The sequence below is a fragment of the Schistocerca cancellata genome, chromosome 2 (assembly GCF_023864275.1).
Source record: "Schistocerca cancellata isolate TAMUIC-IGC-003103 chromosome 2, iqSchCanc2.1, whole genome shotgun sequence".
Taxonomy (NCBI): Eukaryota; Metazoa; Arthropoda; class Insecta; order Orthoptera; family Acrididae; genus Schistocerca; species Schistocerca cancellata.
Genome location: NC_064627.1, coordinates 1,136,188,047 through 1,136,208,212, shown reverse-complemented (window position 1 = coordinate 1,136,208,212; position 20,166 = coordinate 1,136,188,047).

Genomic DNA, 20,166 nt, shown 5'->3' with positions numbered 1-20,166 from the left:
GAGAAATCATTATAAAGGAAAAACATTCCATACGTTGCGCCATTTCTGGTTAAATTAGCACTGAAGTTAGACAGTCAAGCCGGGCGGTGTGGCCGAGCGGTTCTAGGCGCTTCAGTCTGGAACCGCGTGACCGCTACGGTCGCAGGTTCGAATCCTGCCTCGGGCATGGATGTGTGTGATGTCCTTAGGTTAGTTAGGTTTCATTAGTTCTAAGTTCTAGGCGACTGATGACCTCAGAAGTTAAGTCGCATAGTGCTCAGAGCCATTTGAACCATTAGACAGTCAGGTGAAGGATATCTGTCGGTGAAAGATATGGTTGGGGATCGGTGCTCGTGATAAAGTTCTCCATAAAATTAAGGTATCTATTAACGTGGAAGGTGGGAAGTCGTTATTTGTATATACATGAAAGAGAAACCTTTCACGATTAAGTAAACTGAGTTGGGAGATCTGCACATTTATCATAGTTAAATAAATATTAAATAATAATTTTTTCACAATGTGGGGCCACAGTCATAATATATTTCTTTAAAGTCAGTACCACCATTACACTGTTTTTTATTTGCAGTGTTACATTTAGACGATCATGATTTCGGCTTTAAAGTGCCATTAGCAAGTTTTTTAATGTTATACCATGTCTAAGATGGCATACTGTCGAATTTAAAGTACACTATTAGACAAATTGTCTAAGGGTCAGTATTTCTGGTAAAAGCCTACTGCCTTGTTTTATCACTGAGTATACCATCTTGATTTGACCATCTTGACTTGAGTCGAGATGATATACTCAGTGATAAAACAGAGCAGTAGACTTCTACCAGAAATACGGCCAGAGGTTGTTGGTTGTTCTGGTTACTGATTTCTCAGGATCTATGCACCCAAATTGCGTGAAAATGTAATCACATGTCAGTTCTAGTATAATATCTTTGTCCAATGAATATCTGTTTATCATCTGCATATCTTCGTGGTGTAGAAATTTTAAAGGCCAGTAGTTGCACCACAGAAAAAAATTATGTAACTGATTTGCAAGTTTTGCTCCGAGAATCAGTATCTGTCACATGTAACGTTTCTCACAATCCGCGAACACGTGATCATCGGAAATAAAAATTCTGTATAAATTGAGAGGTAACATTCAGAATAGCTGACCAAATTGGACAGGATACATTAACGTGAGTCGCGATCTGCTAACTGAAGGCTCCCTAATTAACATGTGCTGAGACAACAGAGACACGTGGAAACTAGTATCCGAAACGAAATCGAAATTAGCGACGTTTCAGAAACCTATTCAGTTACACTATATTCGTATGATCAACGACGAACTATATGAGAAGATACACCACGAGTCCACATGTTTGAACAGAGGTAGAAGAGGACAATGGCTTGCATGCGAAGCCGAGTGCAACTGGTTGTAATGTTCCGAAATTACAAGAAAAATTTCCGTGTACCGCTCAACGAGCGATCAGTGCAAGACGTTAGTTTTGACTTGAGCTGAAATCTACAAAAATAAGATGATGAATTAACTATGAATAGGCACACTCACACTTAGTCGGTGTCGCCCGTCTTCGCGTATCCTAGAACACGACCGAGCTAACCCTTTTGGCACCCACGCGTTCCGTTCCTCCGGAGGTGCCCACAGAGCTCCCTATTGTGTAGTGCCAATATCTGATTAATGCTTTGTAGAGTTCGCTATTCTGGGACAGCAGTAGACTACTTTTACTCCCACAGATCTGGACATTGAAATTTACCTTGCACACTCTCATTCATGCTTTTCTTTCATCAGTGAGAGGACGAAAGGATGTATATACTGACATACTGCGCATTGATGTATTGAATATGCATGCGGGGCACCGATAATTACCAAATATCTGAGCAAAATGTGAGGTGAAGTAAAGGTAATATACCGTGTGGCCACTGTAGACACACTCAGCTGCTCTTTTTTTTACGTAGTTTACAGTTTGCGCCCAGAATTGGGGTGTCATAGATGGGTACATCAAGTTAAATGTTAAACAGAATGATGAAGAAGCTCATGTAGAGACCCTTCACAGGCAACTTAGTACACTAATTCAGCAGCCCGCCAGAGACGGTGTCGTCACACGTGGTCGTTTGGCTTCCTGAAACCGACAATACAGCAATATAAAAATTGGACATGGGACGGCATTTAGGATCAAACATGAGAGAGACGTTGAAGAGTCTCGGGCGCTATCATCTGCGTTGTGAGAACAACTGACGCTGATTGTATCTGGCACGCAGATTTAATTTGTATATGCAATGATCTGATTGCCTCACTTCAGTGATAATTAACTCTAAAACTCTAAAACTGGGGCTTAACAGTTATACAGGGTGTTACAAAAAGGTACGGCCAAACTTTCAGGAAACATTCCTCACACACAAATAAAGAAAAGATGTTATGTGGACATATGTCCGGAAACGCTTAATTTCCATGTTAGAGCTCATTTTAGTTTCTTCCACCTACGCTCAATGGAGCACGTTATCATGATTTCATATGGGATACTCTACCTGTGCCGCTAGAACATGTGCCTTTACAAGTACCACACAACATGTGGTTCACGCACGATGGAGCTCCTGCACATTTCAGTCGAAGTGTTTGTACGCTTCTCAACAACAGATTCGGTGACCGATGGATTGGTAGAGGCGGACCAATTCCATGGCCTCCACGCTCTCCTGACCTCAACCCTCTTGACTTTCATTTATGGGGGCATTTGAAAGCTCTTGTCTATGCAACCCCGGTACCAAATGTAGAGACTCTTCGTTCTCGTATTGTGGACGGCTGTGATACAACACGCCATTCTCCAGGGCTGCATCAGCGCATCAGGGATTCCATGCGACGGAGGGTGGATGCATGTATCCTCGCTAACGGAGGACATTTTGCACATTTCCTGTAACAAAGTGTTTGAAGTCACGCTGGTACTTTCTGTTGCTGTGTGTTTCCATTCCATGATTAATGTGATTTGAAGAGAAGTAGTAAAATGAGCTCTAACATGGAAAGTAAGGGTTTCCGGACACATGTCCACATAACATAATTTCTTTTTTTGTGTGTGAGGAATGTTTCCTGAAAGTTCGGCCGTACCTTTTTGTAACACCCTGTATATCACTACAATCTACCACCACCCTCAAGAAGCTGCTTTTTAGGCTGTTTCTGACAACCCTATATACAGTGTGCCGCTCCAAAGAGTCGTGGGGCGCATTTACTCTGGTCTTTGGTCAGATATTTGCCATTTAGTTTTTGCAATGTTAATCCCGTAACAAACTAAATTATTTTTATTAAAATGAAATTCCTCCACATATACTTAAGATTTTTGATTTACATCGCTACTAGTTTCGACGCTGTGTCAACGTCATCTTCAGGCCCGTACACTTTGATGAAATCAGTTGTGTGTGGCAGTTAACTGCCCGCCATCCATGTGGAGCACGTGTTGATCTCACCGCAGACTTCTAGACTGAGCCACACATAACTGATTTCATCAAAGTGTACGGGCCTGAAGATAGCGTTGACGCAACGTCGAAACTAGTAGCTAAGTAAATAAAAAATGTTAAGTACAGATGCAGGAATTTTGACTTTTAATACAGATTATACCAGCTGTGTCCCACCTTCATCCATTTTAAATATTGATGTACGAAGATTACATTATTTTTGTTTTGTACGTACAAACCGCCTCTTCTTGCTGCACTGTAGTTTATTTCTCCCAGACGCGTTTCGACTTTTTTCTACTCTAAGGTATCTTCAGTGGGACCTAGAACGATGCAGTTTTGTTTTGATATGTGTTATTTTTAGATTGTCAAACAGTTCACGTCGCCTTTTTTTATGCATATAAGTGATTACCTACAGTTTGTTGGCATCTGTGTTTTCTCTCATCTGGCCTGCAGGTCAAACTACCACTTCATTTCCAAAATATAAAAATGTGTTTATATATAGGAAATGAAGTGGTAGTGCGACCTCCAGACCAATTGGGAGTAAACGTGGATGCCAACAAACTGTTCAAATTCAAATTTGTGTGAAATATTATGGGACTTAACTGCTAAGATCATCAGTCCATAAGCTTACACTACTTAACCTAAATTATCCTAAGGACAAACACACACACCCATGCCCGAGGGAGGACTCGAACCTCCGCCGGGACCAGCCGCACGGCCCATAACTGCAGCGCCTTAGACCAACAAACTGTATGAAATTACTTGAAACTTCGTGGCAGATTAAAACTGTGTGCCCGACCGAGACTCGAACTCAGGACCTTTGCCTTTCGCTGGCAAGTGCTCTACCATCTGAGCTACCGAAGCACGACTCACGCCCGGTCTCACAGCTTTACTTCTGCCAGTATCTCGTCTCCTACCTTCCAAACTTCGGTAGCTCAGATGGGAGAGCACTTGCCCACGAAAGGCAAAGGTCCCGAGTTCGAGTCTCGGTCGGGCACACAGTTTTAATCTGCCAGGAAGTTTCATATCAGCGCACACTCCGCTGCAGAGTGAAAATCTCATTCTGGAAGAAATTACTTATTTGCGAAAGAAACGTGACAATCTAAAAGTAACACATATTAATACAAAACTGTATGGTTCCAGATCCCATTGAAGATGTCTTAGAGTAAAAAGGGCGAAACGCGCCTTGCGAGAAAAAAATACAGTGTAGCAAGAAAAGGCGGTTTTGTTTACAAAACAAATATTTCCGTGCTTGCCGCGGAGGATAGCCACGCAAACAGACTTGTTATATTATTTTTATATCTGCCAGAAGGCTGGAGAAAATGCGCCTGAGGACACGAAGGAGAGGCATCCTGTGTGCATATAATTATTATTTGCTGGGACCATCTACGTCCACGTTAAGACTGCAAAGCCCAAATTTTCTTTAGTCTCTGTGAGCGCGTTTGCTTACACTCCTCCATACAAGGAGCACCTCGTTTTCTTTTTGATTGTTCGTCTCGGCGTAGCTATTTTCTTACGGATGCGATCCCTGTCACAAGCATCCACGGGTTTGATTTGCAGGAATTGTAGTTCTTCTTTAGTATTTTGGTTCTGGTGTTTGTATGCCACCACTCCGTACTGTTCATAAATTTGATGGCTCTGGCACGAGTTACTCACTCCTTCGCGCCAAGTGATCACAAGGTGCCAGTCTGCGATTTGGGGAAGAACCGTAAGGGTAGATTCGATCCGTCAAGTAAAGGATCGATATCTGTATCCTTGAAAGTTTGCATCAAAAGAAGTAAAATCTTTTCCCGTCCATCCGTTCGAGGTGGCCGTAAAATCGTACACGTCTTTTGGGAACTGAGTTTGTAATTTCTTCTATTTTTCGATAGGCTTCTTTCTTCGATCTTTTTTGTGAATCCCATTCCTGTAACTGGATACTATGATTTCTCTAGTGATTCTGCTCCTTTTTTCCTCCAATTCTTCGAGGAGACCTTCATTCGCATTTAGGGATGGAGATTCCGTTGCGTACGCGACTACTGGCCTCAGTTTTCAGCTAATTTCCAGAGACAACGTAGCTTGAAGGACAATGAATTCTATAAAAAAATTACATGCTAAGTTAAACACAAAAATATTTTTAAGTACATGCTCGAGAGCAAGCCTTGTAAATGGTTTTGCGGTTTGATTGGCACCAGAAACCATTTCAGCCAGATAAAGGTGACTATACACAAGTTCACCGTACCTGCTGCCAACAACAAACCCAACACGGTTCTTGAGTCCATGGGTGGAACTGGACAATCACACACAGTAAGTTGAATAAGCTATAAAGAAAAGCAAAGATCCTTCACTAAGAAAGAAAAATTACAGAGACTTTCCCGAACGTAAGCGGAAAGGGAGGTGAGACAGTATTTCCCTCATCTGCACCATCACCTGCATACCTGATTTACAATTATACTACTAAGTGAAGTACTGATAATGTTAACTGCACATTTTTATTTTATATAGTGTAAATAGTTCTGATTTGATTCTATTATAGCCCTTAAATAAGGGCCTACTGGCCTACTGGACAGCGATATAGCTGACCGTGATCGCGTACTCCTAATGAAATTTTACTGTGAGTAAGGCTATCCTTCCCGAAGGAAAATAACACCGGTTACTTGGAGGAAAGTGTACAACAGACTCTTCTGAAGGAAGCATCTATTCTAAAGGTAGACTAAATTTAGATGATGATTTTGAAATGGGTGGAATATAGTGTAATCGCTCACGAACCGCGCAGGAGGGGGGAGAGAGGAGAGGAGGGAAGGGTACCGCATTATATTTACTACAACGCAAAGAAAACACTTATTAGCTAAAAGAGGGATAATGAAACCGACCCCAGCCTACTAGAGCAATGAATCTCAAGAATTCTGAGAAAGGTAATGGCAAAGAGATGTAAGCAAATAATCACTGGCGTTGCAACAGAAGGTTGACACTAGAGATGGGCAAACTGAAACACGTAAATGTTTCGAAACAAATGAAAGAGTACAATATAATGTTTCGATAAGGTGTTTCGAAACAGTGAAACAGTTTGTATTTTGTAATCTAATAAACCTACACATTTTATCATCTTGAATGTCTACTGTATAAGTATGTCCATATAAACACAAATGAGGTGCGAGAGCGCTAATCATATCGCAGAAAGTATGAAACTATCACTTAGGCGTCTTGGCAGTTTCGTATTTCCTGCAGCAAATGCGTTGCTTTTGTTTCATGTGACTTTCATACTTTTCAATTGGCTGAGGAAAGCCTTCGCTGAAGACAGAAGAACCACCACGAACGAAACTGGAGGTTCTTCATTAGTATGGCTAATATACCCATCCCGCTAATTTCCATGCACACAAAGGGAATCATTGTGGATAATAGACACAGTGACTATAGACTCACAAATAATGCAAAATAATTTGAATAAATAACAAAATATAACAGAAAAAAGTTTTTGTGTTTCAAGGTGTTTCGAACCGTTACTATAAATTTACGATGCTTCCCGTTCACCATTACACTATCAGTGATAAGTCAAACAGATTGCTTGCAATTATACCTACATCAAATTTATGTACATGTCTAATAACTGTCACTCTACGCCTTTTTTTATTTAAAATGTTGTAGTCTTACTTGCGTTTCTTAATATGATTACTGTACATGAACAGAGAAGCGTATGTTATAAAAAAAAGTGTAATTTAACTGAATGATTTTCACATATTTATTATTTCGAATGTGAATAGTATGCGTTGTTTTATTGTTTGGTTAGTGTTTATAAAGCAGATGTAACGCCATTTCGGAATAGGACAGTCAGCTAGAAACGAAGCTTTATTTTCGGATATCTTAAGCTTCATGCTATTGCTTGTCTAAAGATTTCGACACTCTTGAAAGTGTTTCATGAAGTGGTATGTTGTGTTTCAGTACCTGTGCCGAGCACGAATCTCGTCCTACACAGAGCGGAATGAAACATCACTGTTTCGATACAATTACTCCATTCCAGGCGCAGGTGGACTGAAACACTCTTATTTTGAAACAACGATACAGTTTCTGTGTCTGGCTCGAGATCCGAGACAGCGGCGGAATGAAACACCACTGTTTTGAAACAGTGAACCATAGCCGTTCCGAAACACTGAAACAGTTCCAGGTGTCGATACACTGTATCGAAACATAGAAACAGTGGCCAAGTCTAGTTGACACGTTTCTCCACAGGCACAACAGTTCACGAGGAAATAAATGAATCAGAAAGCATTGAGTTTGCAGTTACTTATTATGAAATACTTGATTTTGAAAGTAACGTTAAATGAAATTATTCTTTAAATAAATGACTGGCTTAACTTAAATTCTGTTATGTACAAAAATAACTTTCAGTAATCTCAGTGTAAGGTAATGCAAAATTTAGAAAAAGGCAAGCAATTTACTTTTGTTTGTTCAAAGATTGAACTGAATTTACTTTAATAAAACAAGCAATTGGATTTACTTTTTAAAATAAGAGCAAAGCATACGAAGCCAGCATAAGTCACTCGCTAAGCTAAATACAGGAAAAATGAAATTGCGCGCTCTTAATTTGTACTGTATCGTTAGTTATTAGTTTTGCCAGGGTCATGCAGTACAAGAATGAACAGTTACTGAGGCAGAAAATTTAGACTGAAACTGTTCATTAGCAAACACACAAAACTGGCAGTAAATAGTTAACCGATTTTCATATTCTCACGACACTCTGTCACTGCATGAAGAGGAAATGGACCCTGCTTGGTAATAATGTCTGACAACAATAACAACGCGCGTGCCCTACAAGTTTTACCTATTGCAGGTTATTATTCAGGTTAGCCATACTTTGTGACAGAAATGTTGCTTGGTAATGCCTACGTGAGTTCATAATTTGTCTCTTAACAGTCTTATGACGTATCTGTGCGGAAGACGAAGAATGTAGTCGACGACAATGCTGAACTGCCGTTGTTGCTGCTGTTCAGTGAGAACCCCGAGTCGCCTCCAGAGCCACGGTTAGTTACGGGACAGGCAACAGTTTCAATCGCAGCTTGCTCTGCCTGTCCACTCCTACCGTGCTCTCAATATTCGCGGGTTAAACAATCAGACGCGTCTACACTGGCGCGAGCATAGCTGCACACCGCGTCGGCGGGAGCGCCCAACAAACACTTCTGCACTCTTCGACCACTCAAGTTGCTCTGCTTCCTCTCTTCTCGCAACGTGACATAGACTCTCCATACGCAAAGATAAACAACGGCACAGCTACTGCCATTTTGTCGTTGCTCTTTATAAATTTTAGTAACGTTACCTTGGCTATTGCCCAGCAATTTATAATATTTTCATTATAATTACAATCAATTATGTACAGTCAAAAATAAATACACTAGTACATCGATTAAGTATTAAATATAGTTTCTGTAATATAGCTTACAGCTTCAGAATCGTAAGTACAGTACAAGTTGCCAACGGGTATTAAAAGGCGAAAATTTTTGGATGATGCGGAAGTTAGTTTATCTGCATTTTCAGTGTTACAAGTCCTTGAAGATTTTTAAATAAGCAAACATCATTAACACTCTATATCTTTATACTTCATGCAATTTTGTCATATGATGACATGTTGGAGACCGTGGCTGTTTTTGAAGACAAATGTTGATGGTGTTAGGACAGCAACCAGCCACAAAATTTACTTTGAGTTCCTTTATTCAAAGGAAACCGTTACCGGTTTCGAATCGTTGCGATTCATCATCAGACGGTTTTACACGCTTTCTTTCTGACATTTGGTGTGTTTTTTTATAGATTAATTGTCCTAAAATATAAATAAAACATAATTACAAACACGCCACACACAGATGGTTGCGTTGCAGATTTTCGTTGCATGTGACTTACGTGAAACGTCGGTTTCGAGTGATTGTTTCCATAACGTTCATCCAATCGATGTAAATGCATTTCCACTGCATCCTCGTTGTTGCACACGTAAAAACACAAATCTAAAGTGTACACTGAGAACTATTACGTGTGCAACAACGAGGATGCAGTGGAAATGCATTTACATCGATTGGATGAACTTTATGGAAACAATCACTCGAAACCGACGTTTCACGTAAGTCACATGCAACGAAAATCTGCAACGCAACCATCTGTGTGTGGCGTGTTTGTAATTATGTTTTATTTATATTTTAGGACAATTAATCTATAAAAAAACACACCAATGTCAGAAAGAAAGCGTGTAAAACCGTCTGATGATGAATCGCAACGATTCGAAACCGGTAACGGTTTCCTTTGAATAAAGGAACTCAAAGTAAATTTTGTGGCTGGTTGCTGCCCTAAGACCATCAACATTTATACTTCATGTCTGCACATTTCCAAACCTCCGAATTGTAGCCTGTAACGTGGCAGCGTGTAACATAACTATGTCCGTGCGTGAGTAACAGCATTCTGCATTCGAGTTTCGAATTCTAAGAGTTCATTCGCACATGGAGCACCCTCTTCTCCCTCAGCATGACAATGCCACACCGCACACGAGCGCTGCGACATCGGGAGCAATTCTACGCCCTGGATTCAGTGTCATCGATCATCTTCCGTACTGTCGCGTCTTTGCTCCATTTGATTGTCATATGCCTCCAATACTAAAGAACACCTTCCAGGACTTCACTTTGATATTGACGAAGAGGTGCAAGCAAAGATGAGGTGTGGCTCCGTCACCGTCGTCTAACATTCTGCAGCGACTGCACCAATAAAAGGGGGCTCTCGTTCGGAGAAATGTGTTCGCCGCCAGGCTGACAATTTTGAGAAATAAATACAGGGCTATTACAAACGATTGAAGCGATTTCATAAATTCACTGTAGCTCCATTCAATGACATATGGTCACGACACACTACAGATACGTAGAAAAACTCATAAAGTTTTGTTCGGCTGAAGCCGCACCTCAGGTTTCTGCCGTCAGAGCGCTCGAGAGCGCAGTGAGACAAAATGACGACAGGAGCCGAGAAAGCGTATGTCGTGCTTGAAATGCACTCACATCAGTCAGTCATAACAGTACAACGACACTTCAGGACGAAGTTCAACAAAGATCCACCAACTGCTAACTCCATTCGGCGATGGTATGCGCAGTTTAAAGCTTCTGGATGCCTCTGTAAGGGCAAATCAACGGGTCGGCCTGCAGTGAGCGAAGAAACGGTTGAACGCGTGCGGGCAAGTTTCACGCGTAGCCCGCGGAAAATTGGCTCATGCCACAACTGGAGACCGACAGCGCCGACTTCATCTTTCAACAGGATGGTGCTCCACCGCACTTCCATCATGATGTTCGGCATTTCTTAAACAGGTGACTGGAAAACCGATGGATCGATCGTGGTGGAGATCATGATCAGCAATTCATGTCATGGCCTCCACGCTCTCCCGACTTAACCCTATGCGATTTCTTTCTGTGGGGTTATGTGAAAGATTCAGTGTTTAAACCTCCTCTACCAAGAAATGTGCCAGAACTGCGAGCTCGCATCAACGATGCTTTCTAACTCATTGCTGGGGACATGCTGCGCCGAGTGTGGGAGGAACTTGATTATCGGCTTGATGTCTGCCGAATCACTAAAGGGGCACATATCAAACATTTGTGAATGCCTAAAAAAACTTTTTGAGTTTTTGTATGTGTGTGCAAAGCATTTTGAAAATATCTCAGATAATAAAGTTATTGTAGAGCTGTGAAATCGCTTCAATCATTTGTAATAACCCTGTACATAGACATCCAGAATAAAGACGTAGAATGAAACTTCCTGGCAGATTAAAACTGTGTGGCGGATCGAGACTCGAACTTGGGACCCGCTGCAGAGTGAAAATCTCATTCTGAGGACGAAGAATGTTAATAATGTTTATTTTATTTAAAAATCTTAAAGAGTTTTCACAAAAAAAATTCGGAGGCATTAATTTGCAGTATGCCCTCTTCATTCTTAAATCGTCGTACAAATGCTTTTCAGATGGTGTATTTCTCTGAACTGCAATTTCTAGAAAGTTATCCTGTAGCGCTGTATTACACACTGTTGTAAACAAATTATTTTTATTGTTGTTTAATATATCAAAATCTTAAGCGCATGTGGCACGTGAAAACGTTAAAAGTGGGGGTGAAGGCAAGGGAGCTAGATTGAAGAATTCAACTGGGCCGTGAGTGTCGTCTATCAAGGTACAAATTCGGGAGATCAAGGTTATTTTCCCTATCAGGCACACATTTTTGATCTGACACATTTCATTTGTATATTTCACTGTTGTACATTGATACTTTTCTTTAATTTCTTGTCCAACATTTGTAGCATATTGGTGACGATTCCTCAACTGTGTTTTGAAGAGAACGTCAGCTCCCGTCCGGGTTCCTCCCCAAACGCCGTGATACTGAAAATGTATGCTTGTCCGTGTCTTCAAAACTGTTCGTATTTAATCGAAAGACAACGAGAAATTGCTTCTCGGAAGACGCTATTAAAATACGATCGATACTGCATAAACAATTATCAGCGCCAATTTTTAAGGAAACGCTGCGTTATGCATGGTTTGCTTCCAAATTATCGCCTGAAGGAGAGGTTTCTGAAAATGTTAACTAGGTTTGTTTTCCCACGGAAAACGTCAAAAGACCTTGCGTATGCGGAAACATAGCATTTAGTCAATGCAGCTGGTGCCGTTTAACTTTATGTTTTCCATGGTTCAATAAAAATACCATCCTGCAACTTGTAATGTCGAAAGCGACGATTAATTGTACTTCTTTCGAAAGCCGTCTGTGCCGGTCAAAACTTGGAGGTAACAAGTTTCGGGCTCCTTCCAGGTATAAGCATACAGTTTCAGTATCACTTTATGCGTTTGGTCGTTTACTCTTCGATAGTTACGAATATTACATTATTTGTGATAATAAAAATTAGTAGACTGTTAGATAACATTGTAAATTTAATAAAAGTTCATCCGATTACACGTATTTTCCCCGTAGTATCAGTTGTGATATAAATAGTAATGAAAATGACTGTGTTGAAAAATAAAAAATAAAAAAAAAGAAAGGGACTCGATCCAGTGATTACAGGGCTTGAACACTAACCACTCGGCTGCCGCAGCTTCGTGGTAAAAATGGCTACTCACAGGTATATATTTGACGACCAAAATTATCTTGCGATTTTCTCAATAACGCTAGAGAAGTACGCGCTACTGCTTACACATTTGTTGTTCTCATAGAGTACTACGAGTGTACGAAGTTGGCAGTAAATCTGCATTCCAAACGTTGTGGCCTCCCCTTGTTAGTCTGGCTGTCATTGATAAAGCTTCATCAATAGTGTAGCTGTGGGTAGAGCTACGACAAACTGCAACACACCAGCTATAGTTTTCGCTGCTCTGTGGGGGACCTAACTAACCTAAGGACATCACACACATCCATGTCCGAGGCAGGATTCGAACCTGCGACCGTAGCAGCAGCACGGTTCCGGTCTGAAGCGACTAGAACCGCTCGGCCACAGCGGCCGGCTGCCCACCGTCTGATAGAGCCAGGAGATTAGTGCGGAGGTTTGCATCGAAATGACACAGACCACTTTTCTTTTTATGATCGAGTGTTAGTCTAAGCAGGGTCTCGCGCGCTACGAAGCATTCATCGTCGAAGGTGTCCCTTGTTAGTCGAATGGTGAAGAGCCTAGGAGTAAGCACCATCAACAAAAATTCAGATACATAAACGTTCAAGAACCCTCCCACACACTTCACAAAGTCAATAATTTAAAAAATAATGTAGTTCCTATTAAAATGGATGTACAGATGTGTCAGGGGATGAGGCAAGCATATTGTTATATACCGAGCGAGGTACAGCAGTGGTTAGCACACTGGACTCGCATTCGAGAGGACGACGGTTCAGTCCCGCGTCCGGCCATCCTGATTTAGGTTTTCCGTGATTTCCCTAAATCGCTCCGGGCGAATGCCGGGATGGTTCCTTTGAAAGGGCACGGCCAACTTCATTCCCCGTCCTTCCCTAATCCGATGAGACCGATGACCTCGCTGTCTGGTCTCTTCCCCCACAACAAACCAACCATATTGTGATAACTGGTACCTTCATATGTGCCCTTTTCAGTTATTGTGCTGTTTTTTTCTGTCTCTTGCGAGCGATCCAGTGGAACATCGAAAACACAAGTTCATTTTAAGTCAATCTCCCTTTGCCACGCCAATAGCGTTCCTTGAACGTGTCCTCACGTTTGTTTCTAAATCTATTTCTTAGTGGTTAATGACATGAAGAGAATGAAGGGCAACTGCTCCCAGTTTGGCTATTGGGAATGTGTGTTACTCCAGATAAGTAGGTTCAAAGCATTCGGTATAAACCCTTTTAATTGGTGTGAAAAATGCGAATTCTGTTAGGTGGTGAATAACATGACTGTTTTAGAGAAACTGAAAATCAGAGCCGGCCCTTGGTGGCCGAGCAGTTCTAGGCGCTTCAGTCTGGAACCGCGCGACCGCTACGGTCGCAGGTTCGAATCCTGCCTCGGGCATGGATGTGTGTGATGTCCTTAGGTTAGTTAGGTTTAAGTAGTTCTAAGTTCTAGGGGACTGATGACCTGAGATGTTAAGTCCCATAGTGCTCAGAACAACTTGAACCATTTTTGAAAATCAGAGGAGTGTAATCTCGCAGGAAGCGCGATCGAGAGATCCCGACAAACTCCCGTAAAAAGTCAGCGACAGAAACTACGATTAGTTGCAAAGAAACTGAGCATTGACAAATACACGACAGGCACCATCTTTCACGAACATTCCGGTATAAGTAATGTCTGTTCCCGGTTTGTTCTGCACAAACTGCTCTAATTCCGCCTAAAAACTTTTTACTTGAGAGATGAGTATTTACACCTTTAGAGGTTTCCACTGAACTCATGATTTATTGTTGCAACAACTCATGTTGAGTAAACGAAATGATCACAGTTACAGTTCAATAGCAGAAGCGATTGTGAGGTACCAGGTATCGACCCACGCTGAAAAACACGTATAAGTACGTGGTGCAGCCTCCATGGTCGGCATAGCTGGCGCTGCCTCTTGGCACCCAGTCGATCAAATAGTTGAAGAATACTGTCCTGGGATATATAAGAACTGTTGGCTTACGAGTTGCACGGGTCCACATTCTTGTCCCACCATACCCCACATGTGTTTTGTCCAAAGTAGCAAATTTCAACTTGGCAACAATAGAAATGTCTAGGGTTCACTCAAAATCCGCGACTCATGACGCTTCTCTGGAAGTTACGAATGGCTGACAAGCCAGGCGAAAATAAATAAAAGGTTTTGTTGCATTTTCAGCGGAATTGGTTTTAGATACTAACCAAAGCAGATCTTTTTGAATGGTAACCATGCACATGTGGGCGTGGACGGGCTCCACTTAAAACCTACAAAAAAAGATGAATGTAGGCTTCAATTTCGAACGCATTTCACCTCCATCACTCGATATTTCCCCTACAGCGCCTGCCGATAACCCCCACCACTATCGCTCTCCCCACGTGTGCTTTGCCAATTGCGCAATTACCAACCACGAACTCTAAGTAGAAGGTATAAAAAATGGTTCAAATGGCTCTGAGCACTATGGGACTTAACTTCTGAGGTCATCAGTCCCATAGAACTTAGAACTACTTAAACCTAACTAACCTAAGGACATCACACACATCCATGCCCGAGGCAGGATTCGAACCTGCGACCGTAGCGGTAGCGCGGTTCCAGACGGTAGCGCCTAGAACCGCTCGGCCACTCCAGCCGGTGCTAAAAAATGGTTCAAATGGCTCTGAGCACTATGGGACTTAACTGCTGTGGTCATCAGTCCCCTAGAACTTAGAACCACTTAAACCTAACTAACCTAAGGACATCACACACATCCATGCCCGAGGCAGGATTCGAACCTGCGACCGTACCTTTGTGTGTGTGTGTGTGTGTGTGTGTGTGTGTCTTGTTGTTATCGCGCAGTCGTATTCCGAAACCATGCAGATATTTACGAAAAATCATACAGTGACACTGCTGTAGCCAAGGAACATTATGTCCATTTCATTTGTAACATCATTGATCGATAAATAGAGCATTGGAGAAGAAGTTCGGGTTGGCGAGGATTTGCTGCTAACCCCCACCGGCAGAATTGTACACTATTCTGGAAGTCATTCACATGCAGTTCTTGATGTAGGTGTACATGGTAAGGATGGAATCGGTGACGTGTAAGAATACGATGTACACTGTTTTTAGGAATGCCAATCTCGTGCTCAAGCTGTCGTGTGCTCACACGTGGATTCAAAGTAACGGAAGCGTGACAGTAACTGCAGCAGCTTCGTCTGTGCGAGTGCTACGACTATTGCGTTGTGGGTTGCAATTTCCCGTTTCCTGGAGCGTCGCAACAAGACGAGAAAACATCCGTCGGGAAGATGGGTTCTTTTCAGGATATCGCTCTCTCTATAGTTCCCGCTGCCTGCGTAGCATTTCGCCTACCTTCAACAACGACAATGAAAGAAACATTATGTCCATGCAGTTTGTAGGAAGGACAGCCTTTACTATATGCCTACTCTACACAACAGTATTTAAAAGAACTGAACTAATGTACTAAATGTACCCGTACATAAGAAAACAGTATTGCAATTACTGTTCTGGTAACTTACATTCCCCGTAGATGAGTAGCATTTCTACCTTCTCTTCGTTGGTGTACATTCTACTCACACAATTCTTCAGCTGACGATGGTTGACGGAATGACGGGTGTGCATCCCACTTAACGCTTACATTTGTCCTCTGTCAACGGTGGTACGCGGATGTGTTCTGTTACCCAGAGTGCCTGCAACAAGCGCTGCCAGCGTCACCGTCAATGTTGTGTTATGTAATTAATAACGTTATGTTTCAGTGAATGGTACACAGTGATACATTTTTGAATAAGTCTTTAGGAGAGAAAATTAATTACCGAATAAAAAATACAGGGTACCATTTAAAAAAGTCATACCGCTGTTAGCTACAACGAAGGCAATCATTGAAGTCCCCCTGACAGCTAAAGAACATTTCCTTGAAACATTTTGTAATTTACATCTGGACAAACAGTTATTTAGGGAAGTCAAAATAAATGGGACATCCTGTATAAAGAAGATATAAATAATACATTTGAAAAAACGTGGCAGATTGTTCTAATATACAAAAGGAATCACATTTTACAAGAAACGCTAATCAGTCAATATAGTGCGTGTTTTTAATGCAAGTCTGTCATTTAATAGATCTTTTGAATTTAGGTGGAAATGTCTGTTTCTTTCAAATTCTTCTAAAAGATTCGTTTTGTAGCCCTTGTCAACTGTGTGCAAAATTTCTATGTTACGCGGGGATGGAGGAAGAAGAGTGTGTAACGCCGGAAATGCATATCCTCCTGTTTCCATTTATTGTACTATAATTTTTTTTCCTTGTTTTGTTACCTCAAGATATGACATTTCTGTGTCTTTATATATTGTAATTGTTTTACTGTTTGTATATATATATATATATTTATGCATTTACGTCGATGCATAATTGGTTGTTTTGTAAATATTATTTGGATTTTTACGCTGGGTTTTGCCTAGGGAAAACAATGCTATCGAACGAATACGTCGATAGGTCGTGTGGAGAACCAGAGTGTTTAGGATCTTTGGTAGTGTTAACTCTGTTGCGTGGAGCGCGGGCAGAGGGAGTCTGGCTGGAGTAGCGAGTGGAGCAGGTGTGTTGTGTGACGCTCCCGTGAGTTGCCGCGCTTTCGGCGTTGGGCAGCATGTAATTGCGCTCGACTTGCTATGATAGTTTCTGACACGGTGTCGCGGACGGGAAGCATTAGCTGGCGCACATCAAGAGCCCGTTTCGTCTGGTGACCGTGTCGAGGAGAAGGCGCGCCAACATCCAGCTTCTGCAACAGCGACGGCCGACAATGAGTGACTGTCGCCACCTCCTCGATCGACGGCTTCAAACCTTCAATCAACCAACAAGGAAGACTGGACGCACGTAAAGTTTTAGAACTGTATGGCAGACCTCAGCTTTTAAAACTGTTCAAATCACAAAATTACAGCAACGTAGCATGAACCTTTGTTGCTCATTGTCCCAATTGCATTACCAAGCAGGATCCCTTCCTTTTCCGGAATGAACCCGAGTGTCGTTGAAATTCAAACGCCAACATTAAAGTAACATTATTCTATTTCACTGCTTTAATTTCAAAGTTCAGTTAAGATGTTCATAGCTGGCTACAATATTCAGATTACACAAGCACAAATTAAGAGTGCGAGTTTTGTTACCGTATTTTAGCTTACCTGTGACTGCAGCTCAGCTTGGTACGTACTAAATTTTACTACTGTTAATTGTTCAGAATCATTTAATTCAGGTTCAAAGTTAAATCCCTTATTTCTAAATTACGTAGATTCAAGTAGCTTTTGAAATGACTGTTGAGGTAGTCCAAGACTAACCGTATTTTACTGAATTTCGATGTGCTTCAGAAAGAAAGCTCACTATTAACTTCAGTCACTAAATTAACTTTCGATTTTCCTGTTTTATTAATTCTTTTGCTAAATTAAGTCAGAGTGTAGCGAAATTTATTATTTCTGACAAACTTTCAGTTTTCACACTGCACGTGTCTACCTTCAGTTGCCACGCTTCTAGTGCTAATTATATGTGTAATAACCTTTCTTTTTCAGTTACTATAGTAATTGTCCTTAGGACTGGCGACCGTAATTTCCCCCAAATCTCAAATATCTAATTACCGCTAGTTAATTGTTAACGCAACGGCCGCACATTTACTTTCTTTATTAAGTTTACCCCTTTTCGAAATTAATTTCCACCTGTTTCATTAGCATTTTTCCTTTCATTTATATGTAACCCTTTCCTCCCTCTTTACCGACAGATTAACTTCGGTGACGATTGCTTTTCCCAAATTTCCATTAGGTACACGCACTTTAATATTTCACTGTCATTAAGGTCGATAAGTGAGGGGGAGGTTACAAGTGTCTCTCTTTATTTCCAGATTTTCTGCAAAATTTGACTTATATTGAATTCTCATCGTCTTTGTTGAGCAACTGTTCACGAAAGCCGGTCTTAAATGCCCTCGTTGCCTGCCCTACATAGATCAGTCTGTCCATGTGTTTTTACAATAATCACATACAGTACGTATATTTTTGCATGTACAATTGGATTATGCTTATATGAAGAAGGTAGTGACATCTGCTAAACCAAAACTGAGTTTCTGTAAAAAAAACCTGTTATCGTTTACTCGAACACCAGAATTTCAAAATTTGTTAGTTCTCTGCTGTAATTCCTTGTAAATAAATCTCACACATTCTTATTAATAATTTGTTACTAACTGAACCGTGTCGGCTCGTGTTCCAAGCTGTTACATCTTAGCTTACTGGTGCAGCCTGTTTTTGGGTGATCTTTGTCATTATTGCCTGGTTGTGAAATTAATATGGTTGTAATACGTTCTAAGGTATCACATATATTAGTGACGACTGAGTTTCAATATCCAGCCTGACTTTTAAGGTGGCAAATTCTTGCTTGCCCGACTATTGCATGAATTGTAACATCGGACATTGTGGTGATAAGCAAACGTCAGAGGGCCAATGAACGTTGGCTCGTTTTCTGTACTCACATTGGAAGGTCTTGGTGAGATCCAGAACTTCTCTTAAAAGAGGGAATTTGTTGTTTACTGTTCTACATGTTATTACTTCTGTCATCTCGTGCTTACATATTAACGCTTAACATTTCTTGCTACTTTTTAGTGTACTTACTTGAATTTTCTTTTCTTTTTTCGGGATTGGGGGTGGGGACGAGGATCTTGTTAACAGTTGTCTGTTTAATCAAATAAATTTTTATGTTTGGTCGTTACAGTTAAACAATTAAACGGTTTATCACCTTTGTTTTAATTATGCAGTCATTGTAACACTGACATCTTGGTAGGTGTCTGGAGCGGGCTTTGCATTTTGTATTCTTGTGTTGGACCTTGAGAATTTACTTATTTTGATGCCCAGGGCTGCATGAATTTTGTCTGTTTGTTTGCCCTCGGCTTCCCGAGTTGTTTGTAGCGTTGGGACCGTTGGCCCCGGCGTGTCATCAACTACCCGCCGATTCACCGGCCGTGGCTAGTTCACGCCGGCTGTGTACGTGTGTGCGGCGTGGTGTCTTGCGGTAGCCACTGATGTGGCATGATCTCCTCGCTTGATATGGCATCTCTCTGTAAGTTAAGTTGTTAATCTTTATGGCGTTCGGACCTAAGTTTAAATCAAAGCGTCCGCTATCCTAATCAATCCTAGCCAAGCCTTGCCTCCGCCAATCGGACTTTTCTTGTTAGTGTTGTCTTAATGTTTGTTTGATTTGAGGATCTTTCAATCCTTAATTGTGGATTGCTGTAAATTTTAAAATCGTTGTTGCTTTTCTGTTCCACAGTTGTTAATGCCCAAAGGGTGCTCCAAATCTTTTATGGTAATAATGGACCTGTAAATTTAAAAATGTCAAATGCTGAACTTGTGAAATTTGGAATGTTGTTTTCTTTCTGTCTGAAAAATTGCTAATGTCAAAGAGCTCCTCTAGTTTGGTGAAACGCTGAACTATAAATGAAAAAAAGGGAGAGGTTATCCTTCATTTCTAAATCGCTAACGCCAAAAGCGCCGTCAAATTACACTACTGGCGATTAAAATTGCTACACCACGAGGATGACGTGCTACAGACGCGAAATTTAACCGACAGGAAGAAGATGCTATGATATGCAAATGATTAGCTTTTCAGAGCATTCACACAAGGTTGGCACTGACATGGGGACAGT